Source organism: Cibotium barometz, chromosome 59 (assembly GCF_041138505.1).
Source record: "Cibotium barometz isolate CiBa-2024 chromosome 59, ASM4113850v1, whole genome shotgun sequence".
Taxonomy (NCBI): Eukaryota; Viridiplantae; Streptophyta; class Polypodiopsida; order Cyatheales; family Cibotiaceae; genus Cibotium; species Cibotium barometz.
In genome coordinates this window covers 16,619,614-16,632,355 of record NC_141104.1, presented here as the reverse complement: position 1 = coordinate 16,632,355, position 12,742 = coordinate 16,619,614, and positions in this window count along the sequence as shown.

Genomic DNA, 12,742 nt, shown 5'->3' with positions numbered 1-12,742 from the left:
GTCCATGCAAGCTTTCAAGAAACCGATGCATAGAGATTTTATAAGCTTGCAAACTCTATGCATAAAGCCTATGCATAGAGCTTATGCATAGAGATTTTACAAGCTCGCAAGCTCTATGCATACAAGCCTATGCATAGAGCTTATGCATAAAGCTTGCAAGAAGGCTATGCATAGAGATTGCAAGCTTATGATAGGTTTTATGCTTAGATCTTTTAATCCTATGTATAAGCTTGCAAGAACCCTAAATTAACCCTAAACCTAAAGAGTGCAATAATACGTAGAAAAAAGCATAAACAAGGAAAATCAAAAGAGGGCCTATCTCTTTTTTGCGAAGCTGAAGGAGAGGATTGGTGAAAGATTGGTGAAAATCGAAAGATTGGTGAAAGATTGGTGAAAATCGAAAGAGGGCCTATCTCTTTTTTGCGAAGTTGAAGGAGAGGATTGGTGAAAGATTGGTGAAAGACTTGCAAAACAAAATATTAAACAAAGTAATTAGTAAATTAAACATAAGAATAAGAACTAATACACAAGTAATACAAAACCCTAAAATCTATATGCATGCATTAGGAGATCTGTGCATACATAGAGAGGTCTCAACATGCATTAGGAGATCTGTGCATACATAGAGAGCTCTGAACATGCATAGAGAGCCAAAAAAAACACAAAACCCTAAACGCCCTATATCCTAAAAAGCAAAAGCAAGAGCATATTAGTAAAAGCAAGAGGATAAGTTAAAGTGGAGAAGGAGAAGAGGAGAAAAACACACAACAACAACAAGAGTGGGTTGAATGTAAAAAGACGAAAGCTTGAAGGAGATGGACGAATGCATACCTTCTCTGGATTCAGCTCGACGCCGCGCAAAACAGAGAACAATAGGTTCTGGGCTGTAAAAAACTTACGAGCCTCGGTATTTTCGTCGGTATATTCGTCGGTATATGCGTCAGTATACGCGTCGGTATAGGCATCGGTATACGCGTCGGTATATGAAATTTTCAAAATTGCCCGCCCAACTTTTCGCCTCCAAGTTTACGAGACGGGCATACCGACGTTTGATATTTGCGTGGGTATTCTAACATCGGTATGCCCTAAACCTCTAGTAGTGAATGCATAAAAGATTATTTTTTAATTTTAAAAGTGTTACTTTCATCATAAATAAATTTTATGCATAAATGGGTGCATAAAAGATAATTTTTTTATATTAAAAGTGTGATTTTCATCATAAATGGTTTTTAAGCATAAATTGGTGCATAAAAGATATTTTTATTAAAAGAGTGATTTTCACCATAAATGATTTTTTTATGATGATAAAAGGGTGACTTTCATCACAATCAGATTTTATGCATAATTAGATGCATATAATTTTTGTAAAAATTGAAAAAAGGAATAAGTAGATAATCTGTGAGAAGAAATGCTACGGCTTCATATTTCACTAAGATGGTAATGATAAAACTATCAAAGTCGGAGATCGAGATAAATGATTATTTTATTCCTCTTAAGAAATCCATGTTTTAGAAATCTGTAAGCAAATATTCGTCGAAGGAAATTTAGAAAAAGAGAAATTGAAATAGTACCTTTCGAGAAAGATAGTTTAGGAAGAACCTTTCCAGACCCAAACTCTGATTCAGACTATTGACCAAGACCAAATTCCTTCGTCAGTGTGATGATGTGATTAGTTCATGAAAAATTTGCTTAAAACACCCACCGAATCTGAATCTAGTTAAGACTTTTGATTTTGATCTGAGGATCAAGTTAACAAAATTCGAGGAATTCTTTTTGCTGGATCTAGAAGTATTGGGATACGAATTTAAGATTATTCATGGTTTTCAAACAAAAATCAAAACAGAACTTGCATAGAAACCCTGTTTTCCTAAAAGACTGTCTTACGCCAGAATGCTGGAGGGAGCATTTGGCATATATGTTTATCTAAGGGAAGTTCGGTTGCAACAGCCTGGCGGGGAGTGTTCGAGGGACAGATCACGCGGCAAAGCCTACCGAGGTCTTGACCAGCCTCGGTATGGTTAAAATGGTGCGTTTTTGGTACGATGGACGAGGACCGATGAAGCGATCCCTGAGTGAAGTGCCACGACACCTAAGGAGGATCCTAGAGGGTTCTGATGAGGCGATGCACGGGCTCGCGGTGCCGAGGACACCCATTCGTATGTCGAGGAAGATATTGTATGATAGACCAATGCTATTGTAATCTATCACTGGATCTCGTTGTTGACTCGCTAGTCTCAACGGAGAGTCCAGAGCGATACTATTTTGGTGAAAAACAAAGACTCAATGGAAATTTTGAAGTATGACATGTGTAACCAATAAATTGTTTGTCAATGGATTGTTTTTATTAAAGTTTTAAAGAGGAGTGTATGCGTATCTGTTTTCTAAAGCGAAAATTAAGAAAGGCATTTCAATTATGGGTGGGCGAGTACTTGTTTGGTTCCACCGAATTCCAGTGGTAGGGTGGTGGCTAACCCATGGGCCGGATGGGGTTAGGCTGGAATCAGTGGAGTGCGATGCCCAAATCCATTTACGAAGTGATGTGAACATAGAGCAACTTCCCAAGCACAAGTCCGTGTGGTCCGTTCTCTCATGGGGTCTCGGATCCTCAACTTCTAACTGTCCGAATCCGTGTTCTCAAAAAAGATGCACGAGCATGCCAAATGGCAGAAATTTCCAACCGTGGCCCAAATGGTGCTGGAGAGGCATGAAAATCGAATCATGCGCATGGACAAATGTGTGGCAAGCAACCCAGATCTTTCTTGTTGTATTCAGATGCGATTCGGACTCATTTCGGATTCGAAACCCTATTATGGTGATTTTGCACTATCTTTGTCGAGAACTGATTTCGATGCCCAAATCCATGCACGGAGGGATGTGGAAATAGAGCAACTTCCCTAGCACAAGTCCGTGTGGTCCGTTCTCTAATGGGGTCCCGGATCCTCAACTTCTAACTGTTCAAATCCGGGTTCTCGAAAAAGTTACACGAGCGTGCCAAATGGTGAAAATTTTCAACCGTGGCCCAAATGGCGCCGAAGAGGCATGAAATTCGAATCATGCATGGACAAGTGTGGCAAGCAACCTGGATCTAGCTGTGTACCATGCAGATCAACAAAATGAATTACTCTAAGAAGAGACCTACTTCATATGACGAGAACCAACGAGCTACAATTGCATCCGATCTAGCTCTACCATGTGGTGGAGCTAGAATGCATCGATCTAGTTGTGTACCATGGAGATCAACAAAATCAATTAGTCCAAAAAGAGATCTACTTCACATGACAAGAACCAAGAAGCTAGAATTGCATTTGATCTAGCTCTACCACATGGTAGAGCTGTATCCAACCTAGACCACATCGTAGAGCTAGACTGCATTGAGGTCTAGCACTACCATGCGGTGGAGCTAGAATTGCATTTGAGGTCTAGCTCTACCATGTGGTAGAGCTAGAATGCATTGATCTAGCTGTGGACATAGAGCTAGAATGCATTGATCTAGCTGTGTACGGAGTGATGTGGACATAGAGCAACTTCCCTAGCACAAGTCCGTGTGGTCTGTTCTCTGATGAAGTCTTGGATCCTCAACTTCTAAACTGTCCGAATCCGGGTTCTCGAAAAAGATGCACGAGCGTGCCTAATGGCGAAAATTTCCAAGCGTGCACCAAATGGTGCCGAAGAGGCATGAAAGTCGAATCATGCATGGACAATTGTGCGGCAGCAACCCGGATCTTTCTTGTTGTGTTCAGATGCGATTCGGACTCATTTCGGGTCCGAAACTCTGTTATGGCGATTTTGCACTATCTTCATCGGGACCCAACTTTGACGCGCTAGAAGAAGTGATTATGATGCCCAAATCCATGCACGGAGTGATGTGGACATAGAGCAACTTCCCTAGCACAAGTCCGTGTGCTCCGTTCTCTGATGGGGTCCCGGATCCTCAACTTCTAACTGTCCGAATTCGGGTTCTCGAAAAAAATGCATGAGCATGCCAAATCGCAGAAATTTCCAACCGTGGCCCAAACGGCGCCGAAAAGGCATGAAAATCAAATCATGCATGGTCAAATGTGTGGCAAGCAACCCGGATCTTTCTTGTTGTGTTCAGATGCGATGCGGACTCATTTCGGATCCGAAACTCTGTTATGGCGATTTTGCACTATCTTCGCCGGGACACCCAACTTTGACGCGCTGGGAGAAGTGATTGCGATGCACAAATCCATGCACGGAGTGATGTGGACATAGAGCAACTTCCCTAGCACACACGTCCGTGTGGTCCGTTCTCTGATGGGGTCCCGGATCCTCAACTTCTAACTGTCCGAATCCGGATTCTCGAAAAAAGATGCACGCGCGTGGTAAATGGCAGAAATTTCTAACAGTGGCCCAAACGGCCCCGAAGAGGCATGAAATTCGAATCATGCATGGACAAATGTGTGGCAAGCAACCCAGATCTTTCTTATAGTGTTTAGATGCGATTCGGACTCATTTCGGACCCGAAACTCTGTTATGGTGATTTTGCACTATCTTCGTCGGGACCCAACTTTGACACGCCGAGAGAACTGATTGCAATGCCCAAATCCATGCACGGAGTGGTGGACATAGAGAAACTTCCCTAGCACAAGTCCGAGTGGTCCGTTCTCTGATGGGGTCCCGGATCCTCAACTTCTAACTGTCCGAATCCGGGTTCTCGAAAAAGATGCAAGAGCGTGCTAAATGGCGGAAATTTCCAACCGTGGCCCAAACGGCGCCGAAGAGGCATGAAAATCGAATCATGCATGGACAAATGTGTGGCAAGCAACCCGGATCTTTCTTGTTGTGTTCAGATGTGATTCGGACTCATTTTAGATCCGAAACTCTGTTATGGCGATTTTGCAATATCTTCATCGGGACCCAACTTTGACGCGCTAGAAGTGATTGCGATGCCCAAATCCATGCACGGAGTGATGTGGACATAGACCAACCTTCCTAGCACAAGTCCGTGTGGTCCGTTCTCTGATGGGGTCTCGGATCCTCAACTTCTAAATGTCCGAATCATCCGGGTTCTCGAAAAAGATGCACGAGCATGGTAAATGGCGAAAATTTCTAATAGTGGCACAAACAGCATCGAAAGAGGCATGAAATTTGAATCATGCAAGGAAAAATTTGTGGCAAGAAACCCGGATCTTTTTTGTTGCGTTTAGATGCAATTCAGACTCATTTCGGATCCAAAACTCTGTTATGGCGATTTTGCACTATCTTCGCCAGGCCCCAACTTTGACGCGCTGGGAGAAGTGATTGCGATGTTTAAATCCATGCACGGGGTGATGTGGACATAGAGCAACTTCCCTAGCACAAGTCCGTGTGGTCCGTGTGGTCCGTTCTCTCATGGGGTCTCGGATCCTCAACTTCTAACTTTTCGAATCCGGGTTCTCGAAAAAGATACACGAGCGTGCCAAATGGCAGAAATTTTCAACCGTGGCCCAAACGGTGCTGGAGAGGCATGAAAATCGAATCATGCATGGACAAATGTGTGGCAAGCAACCCGAATCTTTCTTGTTGTGTTCAGATGCGATTTGGACTCATTTCAGACCCGAAACTCTGTTATGGCGATTTTGCACTATCTTCGAGGGGACCCAACTTTGACGCACTGGAAGAAGTAATTGCGATGGTCAAATCCATGGACGGAGTGATGTGGACATAGAGGAACTTCCCTAGCAGATGTCCATGTGGTCCGTTCTCTGATGGGGTCCCAGATCCTCCACTTCTGTAAGATTCCTCCCCAGCCTCTTAAGATGTCCAACATCTTCCCCCTGTAATCAATCCCTTTTCAGAAATATAAAAGACCTTGTTTCTAACTATTTTAACCTAGAGAGAGAAAATATTCTAGAGAGAGAATATTTAAATTTTTAATATTTTTGGATAAAAAATTATCTCATCTTATTAAAATAAGTTCCCGTGAAATAGAAATTCAAAAAGAACTTTCCAATGTGCAATTGGAATCAATTGAAAATGGGTATAAAGAACCTTAGCCTAAGGGTCTAGATTCTAAGAAAATCTTTGGATTATGGTCCAATTAAGGTTCCTTTGGGCCAATAGGATCAATCCATGTGTGGGAAGGAGATAAATCTAATTTTGTAAAAGAAGATATCCAAAAATGAGTAAATGCTCACATAAGATGAAGAGTTGACTATGTACAAAGTTTATTAGTAAGAAACTATGAGTAATTTTAATAGTATGAGATATTTGGGTATAATGATTTCATTTTGACACATATGTAAAGAAGGGGAGTCCCTTCAATACTCACATAAGATGAAGAGTTGAATATGTACAAGGTTTATTAGTAAGAAACTATGAGTAATATCAAAAATATGAGATATTTTGGGTATCCAAAAATGAGTAAATGCTCACATAAGATGAAGAGTTGAAAATGTACAAGGTTAATTAGTAAAAAACTATGAGCAAAATTAAAAATATGAGATATTTTGAGTATAATCATTCCATTTTGACACATATGTAAGGAAGGGGAGTCCATTAAAGGAGGTGCATATTTCACATGCTTGAATGAGTTTTAAACTCAAAGATAATGTGATATTTTTATCTCTCCTCTCTCTTGAACCAAACCAAATAAAAAAGGAACCAAACCGAATCAAAAAGTAACCAAACTAGGTCCAAATCTAGTCCAAATTCAACCAAACTGAATCTGGAAAATTCTAGAGATCAGTTAGCCTTGGTTAAGAGCCTCCCTCTCCTATAAATAGAACATGAGTCCTTTTAAAAAAAGGAAGCAACCTGGATCTTTCTTGTTGTGTTCAGATGCGATTCGGACTCATTTCGGATCTGAAACTCTGTTATGGCGATTTTGCAATATCAACGTCGGGATCCAAATTTGACGCGCTGGGAGAAGTGATTGCGATGCCCAAATCCATGCACGGAGTGATGTGGACATAGAGCAACTTCCCTAGCACAAGTCCGTGGTTCGTTCTCTGATGAGGTCCCGAATCCTCAACTTCTAATTGCCCGAATCCGGGTTCTCGAAAATAATGCACGAGCATGTCAAATGGCAGAAATTTCCAACTGTGGCCGAAATGGCGCCGAAGAGGCATGAAAATTGAATCATGCATGGACAAATGTGTGGCACAAGCAACCCGGATCTTTCTTGTTGTGTTCAGATATGATTCGGACTCATTTCGGATCCGAAACTTTGTTATGGCGATTTTGCACTATCTTCGGCGGGACCCAACTTTGACGCGCTAGGAAAACTGATTGCGATGCCCAAATCTATGCATGGAGTGATGTGGACATAGAGAAAATTCCCTACCACAAGTCCGTGTGTGGTCCTTTCTCTGATGGGGTCCCAGATCCTAATCTTCTAACTATCCAAATGCGAATTCTCGAAAAAGATGCACGAGCATAGTAAACGGCAGAAATTTCCAACAGTGGCCCAAACGGTGCCGAAGAGGCATGAAATTTGAATCATGCATGGACAAATGTGTGGCAAGTAACCCGGATATTTCTTGTAGTGTTCAGATGCGATTCGGACTCGAAACTCTGTTATGGCGATTTTGCACTATCTTCCTCGGGACCCAACTTTGACACGCCGGGAGAACTGATTGCAATGCCCAAATCCATGCACGGAGTGATGTGGACATAGAGCAACTTCCCTAGAACAAGTCTGAGTGGTCGTTCTCTTTGATGGGGTCCCGGATCCTCAACTTCTAACTGTCCAAATCCTGGTTCTCGAAAAAGATGCATGAGCATGCTAAATGGCGAAAATTTCCAACCGTGGCCCAAACGGTGCCGAAGAGGCATGAAAATCGAATCATGCATGGAAAAATGTGTGGCAAGGAACCCGAATCTTTCTTGTTGTGTTCAGATGCGATTTGGACTCATTCTGGATCCGAAGCTCTGTTATGGCGATTTTGCACTATCTTCGTCGGGACCCAACTTTGACGCGTTGGGAGAAGTGATTGCGATGCCCAAATCCATGCACGGAGTGATGTGGACATAGAGCAACTTCCCTAGCATAAGTCCGTGTGGTCTGTTCTCGGATGGGGTCCGAGATCCTCAACTTCTAACTGTCCGAATGCGGGTTCTCGAAAAAAATGCACGAGCGTGGTAAATGGTGGAAATTTCCAATAGTGGCACAAACGGCGCCGAAGAGGCATGAAATTCGAATCATGCAAGAAAAAATGTGTGGCAAGTAACCCGGATCTTTCTTGTTGCGTTCAGATGCGATTCAGACTCATTTCGGATCCGAAACTCTATTTGGCAATTTTGCACTATCTTCACTGGGACCCAACTTTGATGCACTGGGAGAAGTGATTGCGATGCCCAAATCCATGCACGGAGTGATGTGGACATAGAGCAACTTCCCTAGCATAAGTCCATGTGGTCTGTTCTCTGATGGGGTCCCGGATCCTCAACTTCTAACTGTCCAAATCCGAGTTCTCTGATGGGGTCCCGGATCCTCAACTTCTAACTGTCCCAATCCGAGTTCTCGAAAAAGATGCACGAGCGTGCCAAATGGCAGAAATTTCCAACCATGTCCCGAACGGTGTTGAAGAGACATAAAAATTGAATCATGCATGGACAAATGTGTGGCAAGCAACCCGGATCTTTCTTGTTGTGTTCAGACACGATTCGGACTCATTTTGAATCAAAAAATCTTTTATGGCGGATTTGCACTATCTTCGTCGGGACCCAACTTTGACGCGCTGGGAGAAGTGATTGTTGCGAGGCCTAAATCCATGCACAGAGTGATGTGGACATAGAGAAACTTTCCTAGCACAAGTCCGTGTGGTCCATTCTCTGATGGGGTCCCGGATCCTCAACTTCTAACTGTCCGAATCTCGGTTCTCGAAAAAGATGCACGAGCGTGGTAAATGGCAAAAATTTTCAACAGTGGCCCAAATGGTGCCAAAGAGGCATGAAATTCGAATCATGCATGGACCAATGTGTGGCAAGCAACCTAGATCTTTCTTGTTGTGTTCAGATGCGATTCGGACTCATTTCGGATCCAAAACTTTGTGATGGCGATTTTGCACTATCTTTGCCAGGTGCCAACTTTGACGCGTTGGGAGAAGTGATTGTGATGCCCAAATCCATGCATGGAGTGATGTGGACATAGAGCAACTTCCCTAGCATAAGTCCATGTGGTCCGTTCTCTAATGGGGTCCTAGATTCTCAACTTCTAACTGTTCGAATCCGAGTTCTCCAAAAAGATGCACGAGCGACGTGCCAAATGGCAAAAATTTTGAAGCATGGCCCAAACGGCACACCGAAGAGGCATGAAAATCGAAAAAGATGCACGAGCGACGTGCCAAATGGTGAAAATTTTGAACCATGGCCCAAACGGCGCCGAAGAGGCATGAAAATCGAATCATGCATGAACAAATGTGTGGCAAGCAACCCGGATCTTTCTTGTTGTGTTCAGATGCGATTCGGACTCATTTCGGATCCGAATCTTTGTTATGGCAATTTTGCACTATCTTCGTCTCGGGACCCGACTTTGACGTGCTGGGAGAAGTGATTGCGATGCCCAAATTCATGCACGGAGTGATTTGAACATAGAGCAAGTTCCCTAGCACAAGTCCGTGTGGTCCATTCTCTGATGGGGTCCCGGTTCCTCAACTTCTAACTGTCTGGATCTCGGTTTTCGAAAAAGATGCACGAGCATGGTAAATGGCAGAAATTTCAAACAGTGCCACAAACGGCACCGAAGAGGCACGAAATTAGAATCATGCAAGGAAAAATGTGTGGCAAAGCAACCCGGATCTTTCTTGTTGCATTCAGATGCGATTCACACTCATTTCGGATCGGGGTTCTCGAAAAGGATGCACGAGCGTGGTAAATGGCATAAATTTCCAACCGTGGCTCAAACGGCACCGAAGAGGCATGAAATTTGAATCATGCATGGACAAATGTGTGGCCAGCAACCCGGATCTTTCTTGTTGTGTTCAGATGCGATTCGGACTCATTTCGGATCCGAAACTCTGTTATGGCGATTTTGCACTATCTTCATCGGGACTCAACTTTCACGCGCTGGGAGAAGTGATCGCGATGCCCAAATCCATGCACGGAGTGATGTGGACATAGAGCAACTTCCCTAGCACAAGTCCTTGTTGTCTGTTCTCTGATGGGGTCCCGGATCCTCAACTTCTATTTGTCCGAATCCGGGTTCTCGAAAAAGAGGCACGAGCGTGGTAAATGGTAAAAATTTCCAACCATGGCCCAAACGGCGCCGAAGAGGCATGAAATTCGAATCATGCATGGACAAATGTGTGGCAAGCAACCCGGATCTTTCTTGTTATGTTCAGATGCGATTCGGACTCATTTCGGATGATCCGAAACCCTATTATGGCTATTTTGCACTATCTTTGCCGAGAAGTGATTGCGATGCCCAAATCCATGCACGGAGTGATGTGAAAATATAGCAACTTCCCTAGCACAAGTTCATGTGGTCCATTCTCTGATGGGGTCCCGGATCCTCAACTTCTAACTGTCCGAATCCAGGTTCTCGAAAAAGATGCATGAGCGTGTCAAATGGTAGAAATTTCCAACCGTGGAACAAACGACGCCGAAGAGGCATGAAATTTGAATCATGCATGGACAAATGTGTGGCAAGCAACCCGGATCTAGCTGTGTACCATGCAAATCCACAAAACCAATTACTCTAAGAAGAGACCTACTTCACATGACGAGAACCAAGGAGCTACAATTGCATCCGATCTAGCTTTAACATGTGGTGGAGCTAGAATGCATTGATCTAGTTGTGTACCATGCAGATCAACAAAATCAATTTCTCGAAGAAGAGATCTACTTCACATGACAAAACGAAGAAGCTAGAATTGCATTTGATCTAGCTCTACCACGTGGTAGAGCTGTATCCAACCTAGACCACATCGTAGAGCTAGATTGCATTGAGGTCTAGCTCTACCATGTGGTGGATCTAGAATTGCATTTGAGGTCTAGCTCTACCATGTGGTAGAGCTAGAATGCATTGATCTAGCTGTGTACGGAGTGATGTGGACATAGAGCAACTTTCCTAGCACAAGTCCGTGTGGTCCGTTCTCTGATGGGGTTCCAGATCCTCAACTTCTAACTGTCCAAATCTGGGTTCTCGAAAACAATGCACGAGCACACCAAATGGGAGAAATTTCTAAGAGAGCCTTGAAAGTGATGTGCATGATACAAAATGGGCCTTGCGAGTACTCTCATGGGGTCCCGGATCCTCAACTTCTAACTGTCCCAATCGGAGTTCTCGAAAAAGATGCACGACCGTGCTAAATGGCAAAAATTTCCAACCGTAGCCCAAACGGCGCAAAGGCATGAAAATCGAATCATGCATGGACAAATGTGTGGCAAGCAACCCGGATATTTCTTGTTGTGTTCAGATGCGATTAGGACTCATTTCGGATCCGAAACTTTGTTATGGAGATTTTGCAATATCAACGTCGGGACCCAACTTTGACGCACTGGGAGAAGTGATTACGATGCCCAAATCCATGCACGGAGTGATGTGGACATAGAACAACTTCCCTAGCACAAGTCCGTGTGGTCCGTTCTCTGATGAGGTCCCGGATCCTCAACTTCTAACTGTCCGAATCTGGGTTCTCGAAAAAAATGCACGCGAATGCCAAATGGCAGAAATTTCCAACCGTGGCTGAAACGGCGCCGAAGAGGCATGAAAATTGAATCATGCATGGACAAATGTGTGGCACAAGCAACCCGGATCTTTCTTGTTGTGTTTAGATAAGATTCGGACTCATTTCGGATCCGAAACTTTGTTATGGCGATTTTGCACTATCTTCGCCAGGACCCAACTTTGACGCGCTGGGAAAACTGATTGCGATGCCCAAATCTATGTACGGAGTGATGTGGACATAAAGCAACTTCCCTAGCACAAGTCTATGTGGTACTTTCTCTGATGGGGTCCCGGATCCTCAACTTCTAACTGTCCGAATGCGAATTCTTGAAAAAGATGCACGAGCGTGGTAAATGGCGAAAATTTCCAACAGTGGCCCAAACGGCGCCGAAGAGGTATGAAATTCGAATCTTGCATGGAAAAATGTGTGGCAAGCACCCCGAATCTTTCTTGTAGTGTTTAGATGCGATTCGGACTCATTTCGGACCCAAAACTCTGTTATGGCGATTTTGCATTATCTTCCTTGGGACTCAACTTTGACGCGCTGGGAGAAGTGATTGCGATGCCCAAATCCATGCGCGGAGTGATGTGGACATAGAGCAACTTCCCTAGCACAAGTCCGAGTGGTCCGTTCTCTGATGGGGTCCCGGATCCTCAACTTCTAACTGTCCGAATCCGAGTTCTCGAAAAAGATGCATGAGCGTGCTAAATGGTGAAAATTTCCAACTGTGGCCCAAACGGCGCCGAAGAGGCATGAAAATCGAATCATGCATGGAAAAATGTGTGGCAAGGAACCCGGATCTTTCTTGTTGTGTGTTCAGATGCAGCTTGGACTCATTTTGGATCCGAAGCTCTGTTATGGCAATTTTGCACTATCTTCGCTGGGACGACCCAACTTTGACGTGCTGGGAGAAGTGATTGCGATGCCCAAATCCATGCACAGAGTGATGTGGACATAGAGCAACTTCCCTAGCACAAGTCCGTGTGGTCTGTTCTCTGATGGGGTCCCGGGATCCTCAACTTCTAACTGTCTGAATTCGGGTTCTCGAAAAAAATACACGAGCGTGGTAAATGGTGGAAATTTCCAATAGTGGCACAAATGGCGCTGAAGAGGGACGAAATTCGAATCAT